The sequence below is a fragment of the Lissotriton helveticus genome, chromosome 1_1, assembly GCF_964261635.1.
Source record: "Lissotriton helveticus chromosome 1_1, aLisHel1.1, whole genome shotgun sequence".
NCBI classification, from domain to species: Eukaryota; Metazoa; Chordata; class Amphibia; order Caudata; family Salamandridae; genus Lissotriton; species Lissotriton helveticus.
In genome coordinates this window covers 1,064,223,360-1,064,236,117 of record NC_136057.1, presented here as the reverse complement: position 1 = coordinate 1,064,236,117, position 12,758 = coordinate 1,064,223,360, and the positions used below count along the sequence as shown (strand labels likewise).

Here is a 12,758-nt window from a genome sequence, read left to right as displayed (position 1 = left end):
GTTACAATTGAGACAGTTTTTCATTAGGAGCGCTGGATCACAGTCTTGCCTGCGATGTGCCTGGGAACCTCACCCCATGAACTCTCCGGAGGAAGAGAATATTATAAAATGTTAATACATTGTATATCTTTTGCTACAATAATGCTGGGTGGAATAAATATGCATGGGAAAATAAAATTATGGGCGGGAACGAAAATTTGAATTATTGAATGAAAATGATTTCATACTGGTATGGCGTAATGACCTCTCCTCGCCTTTTGACCAATCAAATCAAGGGAATACACAAATTTGCAACACTGGGGGGTGGTACATTGCCCTGGAAAATGGTATAACTAAGGTAGGCTTAGCTAGTTAGATTGTCCGACTTGTCCGAATAGCTGACCTGTCAATGACCCAACGCCGTCTATAGGAGATCGAGAGCAGAGGTGCTGGCGGAGCACTCAGTGAGAAGAATCAATAAATTACTGTGGGAGAAGAATTGATAACCCAATCGGGGTCCGACTGTTAGCCGCAGAGAGGAGTGTGACGTTGGCGTTGCACTTAGCAGCGGTTACCTGTCCTGACCTGCATCTTTCCTGTCTTGGTCCTCTTCTGTCCTGATCTGCACCTGTCCTGTCCTGTTGGCACCTGAACTATCGGGAGTCCTGTTTCTTTGTCCCAGCCCGTGGCCAGGGTTGATCTTCACACCATTCTAGGTAAATATAAATCTGTGTGGGTATGTCATTGTACAGTTTCCCTTTTCCACCCTGCCTATGTTTCAATGCCTAAAAGAAGTCTCAAAATATTTCTACATATCATTGCTTTAATCATTATCTTTCTAATTGAAATAGATTTAATTGCTTCTGTATGGACTTTGACATTTAAGAATTTACATAGATAAAGAGTTTAAACTTTCCTGAGTCTCTGGTTATTAATAAAGGTAAATGTTATTATTTACCTTATGCTAACTCCCTTTTCGATCACTTAGGACTTTAAATACAGGTGACAAGGATTGTTAAGTCAATGTGTATAGGTATAAGTCCTAAAATAAAATAAAATCCCGATAGGCAAATGGTAAAAGCCGGATTACCTGTTCAAAGTGTGTATATTTATGGGCCCAGGTGAGTATGGTAATTGAGCAGGTACCTCCGCGCGCCATCAGTATTTCTTTGGTAGCAGAGTAGTGGTTAGGGTTTAGTTAAGATAGGTAGTTAGTTGTGTATTGATTATTGATTTTGCATTGATTTCATGTATTAACCAAAACCCGTTTATATTGTTTTACGTTGTCTGGAAACCCCGGGGGCATAGAATAGCGGGTGGTAAATGGAAGCCACACTGCAGTGAGGTCACTTGCTTAGATGAATAAGTACGTAAAGTTAGGTAGAACTTGAAGCACTAAATAGGGATTTCTGTATAAATGTGTGAATAAATGAAAGTGAAAAGGAGTTCGCTGGTAAAACTTTGGCCTTATATCACCTAGAAAGGGTAAGCCTGAAGGAGTAACAGGTTCTTTGATGCTTGAGTGAAGAGTAAGCGGAAGAGATTTACTTGCAGTGAGTGAAGGGTAAACGGAAGGGATTTACTCGCAGTAAAAGAAAATTGTCTTTCCTTTGAATTTAGTCAATCAAGGACAGTAGCTAATGTTTTTACGTTGTTAATGAATGAAATTTGCATTTAAAAGCGAAGAGAAATTAGTTTTCATAATACCTTGTAAAGGAGAGAGTCAGTCGCGGTGCTGCTCTGATGTCACAGAGAGCCACGCTGGTATTGGTTGAGACAGCGGGTGTGTAGCTGAGGTAATATTTATGGGCCCAGGTGAGTATGGTAATTGAGCAGGTAACTCCACGCACCATAAGTGTAAAAAAATAAATTACAGAGTAATGCCTGGGGGTAATGGCGATAACAGGGAAGTAATCAGGCATGAACAAGCACTCACTACACATGGAGCATTTTCCAATTACTTACCAGTAATTTTCATTGCTCCATGTACATGTCTTCCTCGTCAAAGTCCTTACATGAGTTTATCTCCATTTATGTAGAACATAATTACCAAACTTGACTTTTTCTTCTCAATCCAGGATGACCCCCATCTAAAGGAATACAAATACATTGTTTCCTGAAGAAGACTTCCTGAAATAACTAAGCCTACAAAGACATCAGTTGAACAACAGAGAGTGGCTGGTGGGAACCCAGGACTGTGACAAGGAATATATGGACTCAGAGTCATGAAAATTACAGCTAAGTATTTTCTTGTCCTTCTTCCTCTCGCAGTCCCTACGTATGAGTGTTAGATCTGGGGGTCTGTAGTTGGCAATGGTATTCACCTTTGTCCAAATAGGGACCCTTACTTCTAAGTCAGGATAAGGGGATTACACTCCTAAATAACCCCTGCTCACACCCTTGGTAGCTTGGCACGAGCAGACAGGCTTATCTCAGAGGCAGTGTGTTAAGCATTTGTGAATATACACAATAATACAGTGAAAACACTACAGATGGACACAACACAGGTTTTTATAAAGATGAGTATAGACTAGAGTATATAGACTTAACACAAGACCACAAACAACAAAAATCCACAATACTATACTTAAAGTTGACTTAAAGAAGACAAATACTGCTTAGTTCAAGTTGATGATAAATGAGTCACAGTTCTCAACAAAGTACTTGGATGCATAATGCAAAGTGAACAAAAGGCTCGCAAAAGGGGAGATGCGTCGGTTCCATGATCCGGGGGAAATGATGCGTCGTGCCTCAATGCTTGCGCAGAGGAGGGGATGAGTTGTGATCCTTACCGGTGCGATGTTGATGCGTAGATTCTCGGCCTGCGGGCCCGTTGCGATGTGCAAGATGGCACTTTGATGCGATGTGATGATCCAGTGTGATGCAAGAAGATGGCGCCCTTGACGCGGCGATGCGATGATGATGCGTAGGCGCCCTGGCAGCCTTGCGACGACTCTGTACTTTGGAGCCGCGACAGGCCCTGCAACACGCTTCTCCGGTGATGCGATGGCGACTCTCTCAATGGTGTCACACTTCTCCGGTGATGCGACAGCAGGCAGCTTTTGACAAAGACATGCTTTCTGGGAGATGCGGTGGTGGCATGCTTCTTCGGCAGTGCGACGATTTCAGCTGCGGCGGCGGCACGCTTCTTCTTAATGCGTCACGTTTCCAGCTCCCAGCGACACGGAAATATCTGTAGTTAGAATTCCCAGCAAGGAAATTCAGAGGGGAGCTGAAGATTAAGTCTTTTGTCCCTGAGACTTCAGCAGGAGGCAAGCACAGTTCAAGCCCTTGGAGACTATTCTGTAGATGAGGAAAGTCCTTAGAAAGTTCCTTCTCCTTTCCTTTGCAATGAAGAAGCCACTGCAGGACAACCAAACAAACAGCACACTGGCAGAGGGGCAGTCAAACTCCTGCAGCTTCCTTGGTTCTTTTCCTTGGCAAAAGGTTTCTTGTTCCAGAAGTGATCTAAAGGTCTTTGGACTGGGTCCCAATATTTATAGTATATACATTAAACAAACTTAGAGGTCTAAGCTAGAAACCCATTTGGGATCTCTTTCGAGCTACCTTAACGTCTAGTTGAGTACATTAAGATAAGGAAGTAACTACCATTTATAACCAACAGAGCAGATCACCAAAAAATGGGCCAGCTGTGATTGTTGATCAACCTCTTTGAGGATTCCCATCAATGACTTGTATGGATCAATATTCTCATCTGGTAATCCTGCCAGGGTATTGTGTCTCTTGATCATTGAGACAGCCGGCATACCCCCATAGTTGGCTTGGGGTAATGACACACAATCACTAGATTGAACCACATGATGCTGATCTGATGAGAAAGTGCAGTGCAAAAAAATATAATGATGAGTGTGGTGATTAAAATAGGATAGGGAGCTTATCAGAAAACTCTTTATTGGACGTAAGCCCCTTCCAATTTAAAAACAAGAACAGTGCAACAAAATAATCACAGTTTAAACAAATAGCTGCGAGAGGGCCAACATGTTTCAGCCTATCATGGAAAAGGACCATAGGCTTTCGTCAGGGCCTCTGTTCTATATAGATGCTACTGCCAAAATAGTGATTAAATGTGTGAAAAAATTATAAAAAACACACAAGTGAAATACCAACAGTAAAGGATATAATTCTCCTTCATCTATTTGAATTCCTCCTTAGCACCTGGTGTATTTTCAAAATCTGTAAAAACAAAGCACATACGTGGACCCCTATTAGGCTAACGTGATCTGTAGGATATTGAAATCTATTCAAAATTTGAAGAAATTTAAGTACTCACCCAGTGTGCCCGGGGAAAGGACCTCACCTCTTCCTGGACCTGGCTCAGGAACTAGGAGACCCCGCTCTGCAAGGACAAGACAACCCAGCACTTAACAAGGGTAGAGCGAGCTTGCTATACCCTGCTCTGTCCTATAGTAGTGCCTAGGGTACAGAAATGTCTTGCGCATAGAGCAAAACCTATTAGTATTAACCTATCTCCAAGTGAAGACTTTAACTCACATTCACAGCCATAGCTACAGCTTACAACAGTTGGTAACATACAATCCATTAAAACTAACGTTGGACAGCAAAGAACTATCCCATGTTCGTATCTGACCAAAGTGGATCTGCTAATGTTAAGTAAGATTGTAAACCGGTTGACTTATCTACCTCTGAAATTGTTGGCAAAGTGAGAATAGCAACCGGAAACAAAAACGAAAATAAGGTATAGCCCAACTGAACCCTGTGCCTACCTGTCCGTCGTTGTCTCAGTCTGTGACTGAGTCAGGGGGAGGCACTGGGCTATTCCTAAAAGCTTCTATTTGATTGGTTGTGGCGGCCTAGCATAAACCAATCGGCGTTCGATGTCACCTCAATTCACTCTCGATGGACAAATGAGACATTTGCTATTGTTTCAAAATGATATTGTTATGTGTTTATGTTTTAACCCAGACACGCATGATTAAAAACTCGAAAAGAATCGCATTAATCGAGGTGCAATATTCCAGCGTTCGGTTTAACAAACAGCCGCCTGGCTCGCGTAGTCTCGCGAGAGCGGGAGTTAAACTACAAAGTGATGTCATTCGCCTAATGTATGTAGTTTAGTGAACAAAGCATATTAGCGGTCTGCTTGCGTTATAGATATTGTTATACTCGAAGTTGGATTTGTATTGTTAAAGCCCAAATGAAACACTACTTGATCTATTTTGAATTTTCTAGGGTGAAATCAAATGCGGTGACAATATCAAAACGCGAGATCTCGTGAGGGAGTAGATGAACTACAGTATGATGTCACTCGTCTAGCGAGTGTAGTTTAATAAGCATGGCTGTCCAAGATACAGTCAACCAAGGTATATTACTTATAAAATCGTAAAGAAGGTGAGACAACATCTGATATGATGGTCTCTAAGAGGGTAGTTCAACACCAAAAAGTGATATGCATGTCTTTGAGTTTTTTTGTTTATTGTTACATCAACAGATTTACATGGGTTGAATTACAGAGACATTGGAACACAAATGTTCCACAGTTGGTGTACTCATTGTAACTTGAACCACGGAATGTCATCATTAAGCCCATGTCTATCTGTGCGTAATTTAAATACCCATTTCTGTTCTTTTTGAAATAGGAATTTTGAGATATCACTTATGTGTGAAGGAATAAAAGGTTTTTCAAGAACAGTCCACGTAAAATCTGTTTCACTGTGGTTGTTTTGCAAAAAAAAATGTTGTCAATTTTGAAACATCTTTTTTACATCGAAACGTGCTCTTGTGTTCTTGCATCCTCACTCGCACCTTCCTGGTGGTCATGCCTATGTAGCATGAATTGCATGGGCATGTTAGTTGGTAAATCAAGTTGGTGCTGTTACAGTTGGTGAAGTGCCTTAGTTGCCAAGGGCGATTAGTGCCTATGTCTATGCTCGTTGTCTTAGAAGTTTGAGGACAAACCGAGCATCCACCACATGAATGGTGCCCCATTACGGGTGGTAAGTCCCACAGGGTGCCCATCTCTCTTTTAGATGCCTCTTTCGTGCGGGTATGACTAGACGGTCCCTTAAGTTGCTGGACCTCTTAAAGTCAAATAGTGGAAATTCTATCTTGTCATTGCTGCTGTTTAATATGCGCCAGTGTCGCCTGATAATTTTCTGGATACAGTTAGATTTTGTGTTGTAAGTAGTAACCAGTGTAAGGCGATCCAATGGGGTCTTCTCTACTCTTGGCTCGAGAAGTGCCTCCCGATGGTTATTGGCAGCACGTTTCCAGGACCGTTTTATGAGTTTCCTAGGGTAATGTCTGGTAGTTAGCTGTTTGGACAAATCCTCTGTGTGATACGCAAATGTTTCTGGAGTAGAGCAATTCCGTCGGACTCGGAGGAATTGTCCGAAGGGCAGGTTATCACGCAGGGATTTGGGGTGCTGACTCTCATATAAGAGTAGCGAGTTTCTTGCCATCGGTTTTCTGTATAATTCGCTTTCAAGACCAGTATCCGTGGTATAAATGGAGAGGTCCAGAAAGGAAACCTTTTCTTTACTGATTTCCATGGTGAAACGCAAGAAGCTATTTTGGTTATTTAGCCATTGGTGGAAGTGGGCAACTGAGTCATTGTCACCTCTCCACACCAATAGGACATCATCTATATAGCGTTTCCACTACAGTATGGATGAAAAGAACGGGTTGGTTGGATTCAACACTGTTGTCTGTTCGAACATGTGGACATACAGGTTAGCTAGAGACGGGGCAAAAATACTGCCCATGCTCGTCCCAGAGACTTGATGGTATACCGTGTCTTCATACATAAAGAAGTTTTCTTTCATGGCTATAGTGGCTAAAGACATAATGAAGGGTACAGGAGTGATGGAATCAAGTTCTGTATCACCCAGGATGGATCTGATGGTCTCCAAAGTCTCATCCTGGGGAATAGAAGTGTACAGTGACTCTACATCTAGGGAGACTAGATAGTCTGTCTCCCGATTGAAAGGAATATCCGGAATCACACTCAGGACATTAGTGGTGTCCTTCAGGTAAGTAGGCATAGTATGCACTAAGGGTCTGAGGAAATGGTCAACGAAAGCCGAAAGGGGCTCTAAAACTGAGCCCTGGCCAGAAATTATTGGCCTCCCCGGTGGTGGTCTCTGGGGTTTGTGCACCTTAGGTAAGGTGTAGAAATAGGGCATAATGGGATGCTGTTCCTGTAGGAATTGTGAATCTAAAGGAGTTATCCAACCCTCTGTTAAAGCCTCTTCAACTAGGGCCTTGATCTCATTCATCAATCTTGGGGTGGGATCTGTAGTAAGTGGCCGGTATGCGTTGGTGTTGTTCAACTGTCGGAGGCATTCAGTCCTGTAGGTCTCCACATCTTCCATTACAATAGAGCCACCTTGGTCAGCAGGCTTGATGACTACTGAAGAATCTTCAGTTAATGTTTTCAATGCTTGTCTCTCCATTCTTGACAAATTATTATAGCCAGATTTAGGGGAGATCCAGATTTTATCTATGTCATCTTTGACCACCTGCTCAAAAGTGGGTACTTGAGATGGTATAGCATGTGTGGAAGGTAGAAAGGTAGATTTTGTCCATAGACCAGTGTTAACTTCTTTCTCTATAACAGACTCCTCATTAATTCTATTCTTAAAGAAGTAGTAAAGCCTCAATTTCCGAAAAAACTGGGCTGGTTCTATTTGGAGTAGAAATGGATCACCGTTATCTGTCGTCACAAAACCTAAGCCTTTAAGAACCGCTTCTTCAATGGTGGACAATGTTCTTTTACTCAAATTGACCACCAGACTCGTCTCAGGTTTTGAGCCTACTCTTGAGCACTCCGTCTCGTGTGACTCCGGGTTCCGGCATGGGGACTTTCCGTATCTTCCCACTGGACCTGTGGCTGTCCTTGCGTTTGTCTTTTTTTGCCCCGAGATCGTCGGGGGCCAAACGGTAAAAAAGGCTGATTATTGTATTGTGGATAGCCAGGAAAAGGGCCCATAGGTGGCTGAAACGGGTCCTGAAAATTACCCGGATGTCCCCATGGTGTTGGAGGCCACCATGGTTGTCCTGACATATTGTACTGTCCTCTGTAATTCTGATATCTGCCGGCCCTACCTCGGCCACCTCCTGCAGGCGGAGGTGGATTAGTAGCTCCTGGATGGCTGCCTGACTCAGAGCTGGATCCAGAATAGTTTGATCCGTACATCCGCCCGCTTCTACTGAAGTCCGGAGCTTTGTAGGTGTCGCTTGTGTACGGATATATACGTTCTAATTTGAACTTGGCCAGGTCCTTTTTAAATTTGTCTACCTTGGTCTGAAGTATAGAGTCAAGAAATTCCTTGTTGGTTTTATCTGACTCATCTTTCTGTTTTTTAAAAACAGCAGGGGTAACCGTTGCCCGGATTTGTCCTTCAAGGGTTTGTATTTCAACCAAGATACCGTCTGCCACCCGCTTGGCTGTACTGATGATTAATATCAGCCAATCACGGGTGCAGCGCCACGCAATCATTGACCAGTCTTTAAGAAAAGATTTGTCATTGAGAAAAAGGCGAGGAGCATTAGTCACTATAAGCCCCGGAGGGGCACAGCTCGCCCTCATATACTCTGCCATGGTGATCCCATGTGCCTGTGTGCGAGAGTGAGCTTTTTTGAGTGTCAGGACTTTGGTCAAATCATCAATCACATTTATAGTAGGTGCTGGGAGTATTTCAAGAACACTAGGCATGTTATCTAAAATGGATTGATACACTGAGTCGTCATAGGCTAGGTCACTGCGTTCGGCCATATTTGCAAACTGCTGGGGAATGCGAAGGGAGTAAAGATAAACCTGGGGCCAGTATAATACACGTAAGTCTTAAAACCAGTTCCAAACAGAATATGGTACAAAACTGCTTATACAAATGTGGTCACAAAACTAAAGCCCGCAGCTTGAGGCTGCTCAAATATACAAATAACAAAACGATAATGGAGGGCTAGAGGAACATTTAAAGACCAGCCTAAGTTATATCCCCTGAAGGAACAGTATATACATTAAACAAACTTAGAGGTCTAAGCTAGAAACCCATTTGGGATCTCTTTCGAGCTACCTTAACGTCTAGTTGAGTACATTAAGATAAGGAAGTGACTACCTTTTATAACCAACAAACCAGATCACCAAAAAATGGGCCACCTGTGATTGTTGATCAACCTCATTGAGGATTCCCATCAATGACTTGTATGGATCAATATTCTCATCTGGTAATCCTGCAAGGGTATTGTGTCTCTTGATCATTGAGACATCCAGCATACCCCCATAGTTGGCTTGGGGTAATGACCCACAATCACTAGATTGAACCACATGATGCTGATCTGATGAGAAAGTGCAGTGCAAAAAAATATAATGATGAGTGTGGTGATTAAAATAGGATAGGGAGCTTATCAGAAAACTCTTAATTGGACGTAAGCCCCTTCCAATTTAAAAACAAGAACAGTGCAACAAAATAATCGCAGTTTAAACAAATAGCTGCGAGAGGGCCAACATGTTTCAGCCTATCATGGAAAAGGACCATAGGCTTTCGTCAGGGCCTCTGTTCTATATAGATGCTACTGCCAAAATAGTGATTAAATGTGTGAAAAAATTATAAAAAACACACAAGTGAAATACCAACAGTAAAGGATATAATTCTCCTTCATCTATTTGAATTCCTCCTTAGCACCTGGTGTATTTTCAAAATCTGTAAAAACAAAGCACATACGTGGACCCCTATTAGGCTAACGTGGTCTGTAGGATATTGAAATCTATTCAAAATTTGAAGAAATTTAAGTACTCACCCAGTGTGCCCGGGGAAAGGACCTCACCTCTTCCTGGACCTGGCTCAGGAACTATGAGACCCCACTCTGCAAGGACAAGACAACCCAGCACTTAACAAGGGTAGAGCGAGCTTGCTTTACCCTGCTCTGTCCTATAGTTCAAGTTCAAGTTCAGAAATTTGTATAGCGCACTACTCACCCAGAGGGTCTCAAGGCGCTTGGGGGAGGGTGGGTGCAATTACTTATCGAATAGCCAGGTTTTTAGCTGCTTTCTAAAGGAGAGGTGGTTCTGTGTAAGGCGTAGGTGAGTGGGGAGAGAATTCCATGTTTTGGCCGCTAAGTAGGAGAAAGATCTTCCTCCCATGGTGGATCTATTGATGCGCGGAATTGCCGCGAGGGCTTGACTGGATGAACGTAGTTGGCGGGTGGGTGTGTAGAAGGACAGTCGTTTGTTGAGGCATTCGGGTCCTAGGTCGTAGAGGGCCTTGTGTGCGTGGGTGAGGAGACGGAACGGTACTCTCTTGTTGACTGGAAGCCAATGGAGATCTTTCAGGTGACCGGAAATGTGGGCTTGACGGGGGATGTCGAGTATGAGTCTGGCTGAGGCGTTTTGGATGCGTTGTAGTTTTTTCTGTAGTTTGGCTGTTGTTCCGGCGTAAAGGGTGTTTCCATAATCTAGTCGGCTAGTGACTAATGCGTGGGTGACTGTTTATCTTGTTTCGGTGGGGATCCAGCGGAAGATTTTTTTGAGCATGCGTAGGATGTTGAAGCATGATGATGTAACGGCGTTGACTTGTCTGGTCATCGAGAGGGAGGAGTCTAGGATGAAGCCCAGGTTCCGTGCGTGATCTGTAGGTATGGGTGCTGTACCTAAAGCCGGTGGCCACCAGGAGTCATCCCAAGCAGAGGGGGATGATCCTAAGATGAGGACTTCCGTTTTGTCTGAGTTTAGTTTTAAACGGCTCTTCTTCATCCATTCAGCTACTTCTTTCATTCCTTCGTGTAGATTTGTTTTGGCGGTGTTGGGGTCTTTGGTGAGGGAGAGGATTAGCTGGGTGTCGTCAGCGTATGAAATGATGTTGAGGTCGTGTTGGCGTGCGATGGTTGCGAGGGGACTCATGTACACGTTGAAGAGGGTTGGACTGAGTGATGATCCTTGTGGTACGCCGCAGATGACTTCGGTGGCCTCAGATTTGAATGGGGGGAGGCAGACTCTTTGTGTTCTTCCGGCGAGGAACGAGATGGTCCAGTCCAAGGCTTTTCCTTGTATTCCGACGTTGTAGAGGCGTTGTATGAGGGTGTTATGACAGACTGTGTCGAAGGCGGCGGAGAGGTCAAGTAGGATGAGGGCAACTGATTCTATAGTACTATAGTAACTATAGAACTATAGTAGTGGCTAGGGTACAGAAATGTCTTGCGCATAAACCTATTAGTATTAACCTATCTCCAAGTGAAGACTTTAACTCACATTCACAGCCGTAGCTACAGCTTACAACAGTTGGTAACATACAATCCATTAAAACTAATGTTGGACAGCAAAGAACTATCCCATGTTCGTATCTGACCAAAGTGGATCTGCTAATGTTAAGTAAGATTGTAAACCGGTTGACTTATCTATCTCTGAAATCGTTGGCAAAGTGAGAATAGCAACCGGAAACAAAAACGAAAATAAGGTATAGCCCAACTGAACCCTGTGCCTACCTGTCCGTCGTTGTCTCAGTCTGTGACTGAGTCAGGGGGAGGCACTGGGCTATTCCTAAAAGCTTCTATTTGATTGGTTGTGGCGGCCTAGCACGAACCAATCGGCGTTCGATGTCACCTCAATTCACTCTCGATGGACAAATGAGACATTTGCTATTGTTCCAAAATTATATTGTTATGTATTTATGTTTTAACCCAGACACGCATGATTAAAAACTCGAAAAGAATCGCATTAATCGAGGTGCAATATTCCAGCGTTCGGTTTAACAAACAGCCGCCTGGCTCGCGTAGTCTCGCGAGAGCGGGAGTTAAACTACAAAGTGATGTCATTCGCCCAATGTATGTAGTTTAGTGAACAAAGCATATTAGCGGTCTGCTTGCGTTATAGATATTGTTATACTCGAAGTTGGATTTGTATTGTTAAAGCCCAAATGAAACATCACTTGATCTATTTTGAATTTTCTAGAGTGCAATCAAATGCGGTGACAATATCAAAACGTGAGATCTCGCGAGGAAGTAGATGAACTACAGTATGATGTCACTCGTCTAGCGAGTGTAGTTTAATAAGCATGGCTGTCCAAGATACAGTCAACCAAGGTATATTACTTATAAAATCGCAAAGAAGGTGAGACAACATCTGATATGATGGTCTCTAAGAGGGTAGTTGAACACCAAAAAGTGATATGCATGTCTTCGAGTTTTTTTGTTTATTGTTACATCAACAGATTTACATGGGTTGAATTACAGAGACATTGGAACACAAATGTTCCACAGTTGGTGTACTCATTGTAAATTGAACCACGGAATGTCATAATTAAGCCCATGTCTATCTGTGCGTAATTTAAATACCCATTTCTGTTCTTTTTGAAATAGGAATTTTGAGATATCACTTATGTGTGAAGGAATAAAAGGTTTTTCGAGAACAGTCCACGTAAAATCTGTTTCACTGTGGTTGTTTTGCAGAAAATGTTTTGTCAATTTTGAAACATCTTTTTTACATCGAAACGTGCTCTTGTGTTCTTGCATCCTCACTCGCACCTTCCTGGTGGTCATGCCTATGTAGCGTGAATTGCATGGGCATGTTAGTTGGTAAATCAAGTTGGTGCTGTTACAGTTGGTGAAGTAACAAAGAATTGAAACAGAACTTGCACAGCAAAGGTAAATCCCAAATTCATCAACTGTTAATGGTCTGTGGTGTGCTACCAGAGATGACGCTGTCTGTGCCCCTCAGCGTGAAACAACAGAAGACTACTCCACAGCTTCCTCCTGTTGGAGGAAGACTCCCCGGTGCACAGCAAAATGGACTATAAAGTCTAAAA

At 43.0% G+C, this 12,758-nt stretch overlaps 1 long non-coding RNA gene across 1 annotated transcript in view; it reads right to left on the bottom strand.

The window, feature by feature from the left end:
* Window positions 1–467: 467 nt before the first annotated feature.
* LOC144772135 (uncharacterized) overlaps window positions 468–12,758 on the bottom strand; it is an 81,615-nt gene continuing 69,324 nt past the window's right edge. Inside the window, exons 3-4 of the long non-coding RNA XR_013599669.1 lie at window positions 4,271–4,336; window positions 468–4,173 (exon numbers count right to left, since the gene is read on the bottom strand). This is a non-coding gene — a long non-coding RNA (uncharacterized LOC144772135). The remainder of the gene's footprint in view (window positions 4,174–4,270; window positions 4,337–12,758) is intronic.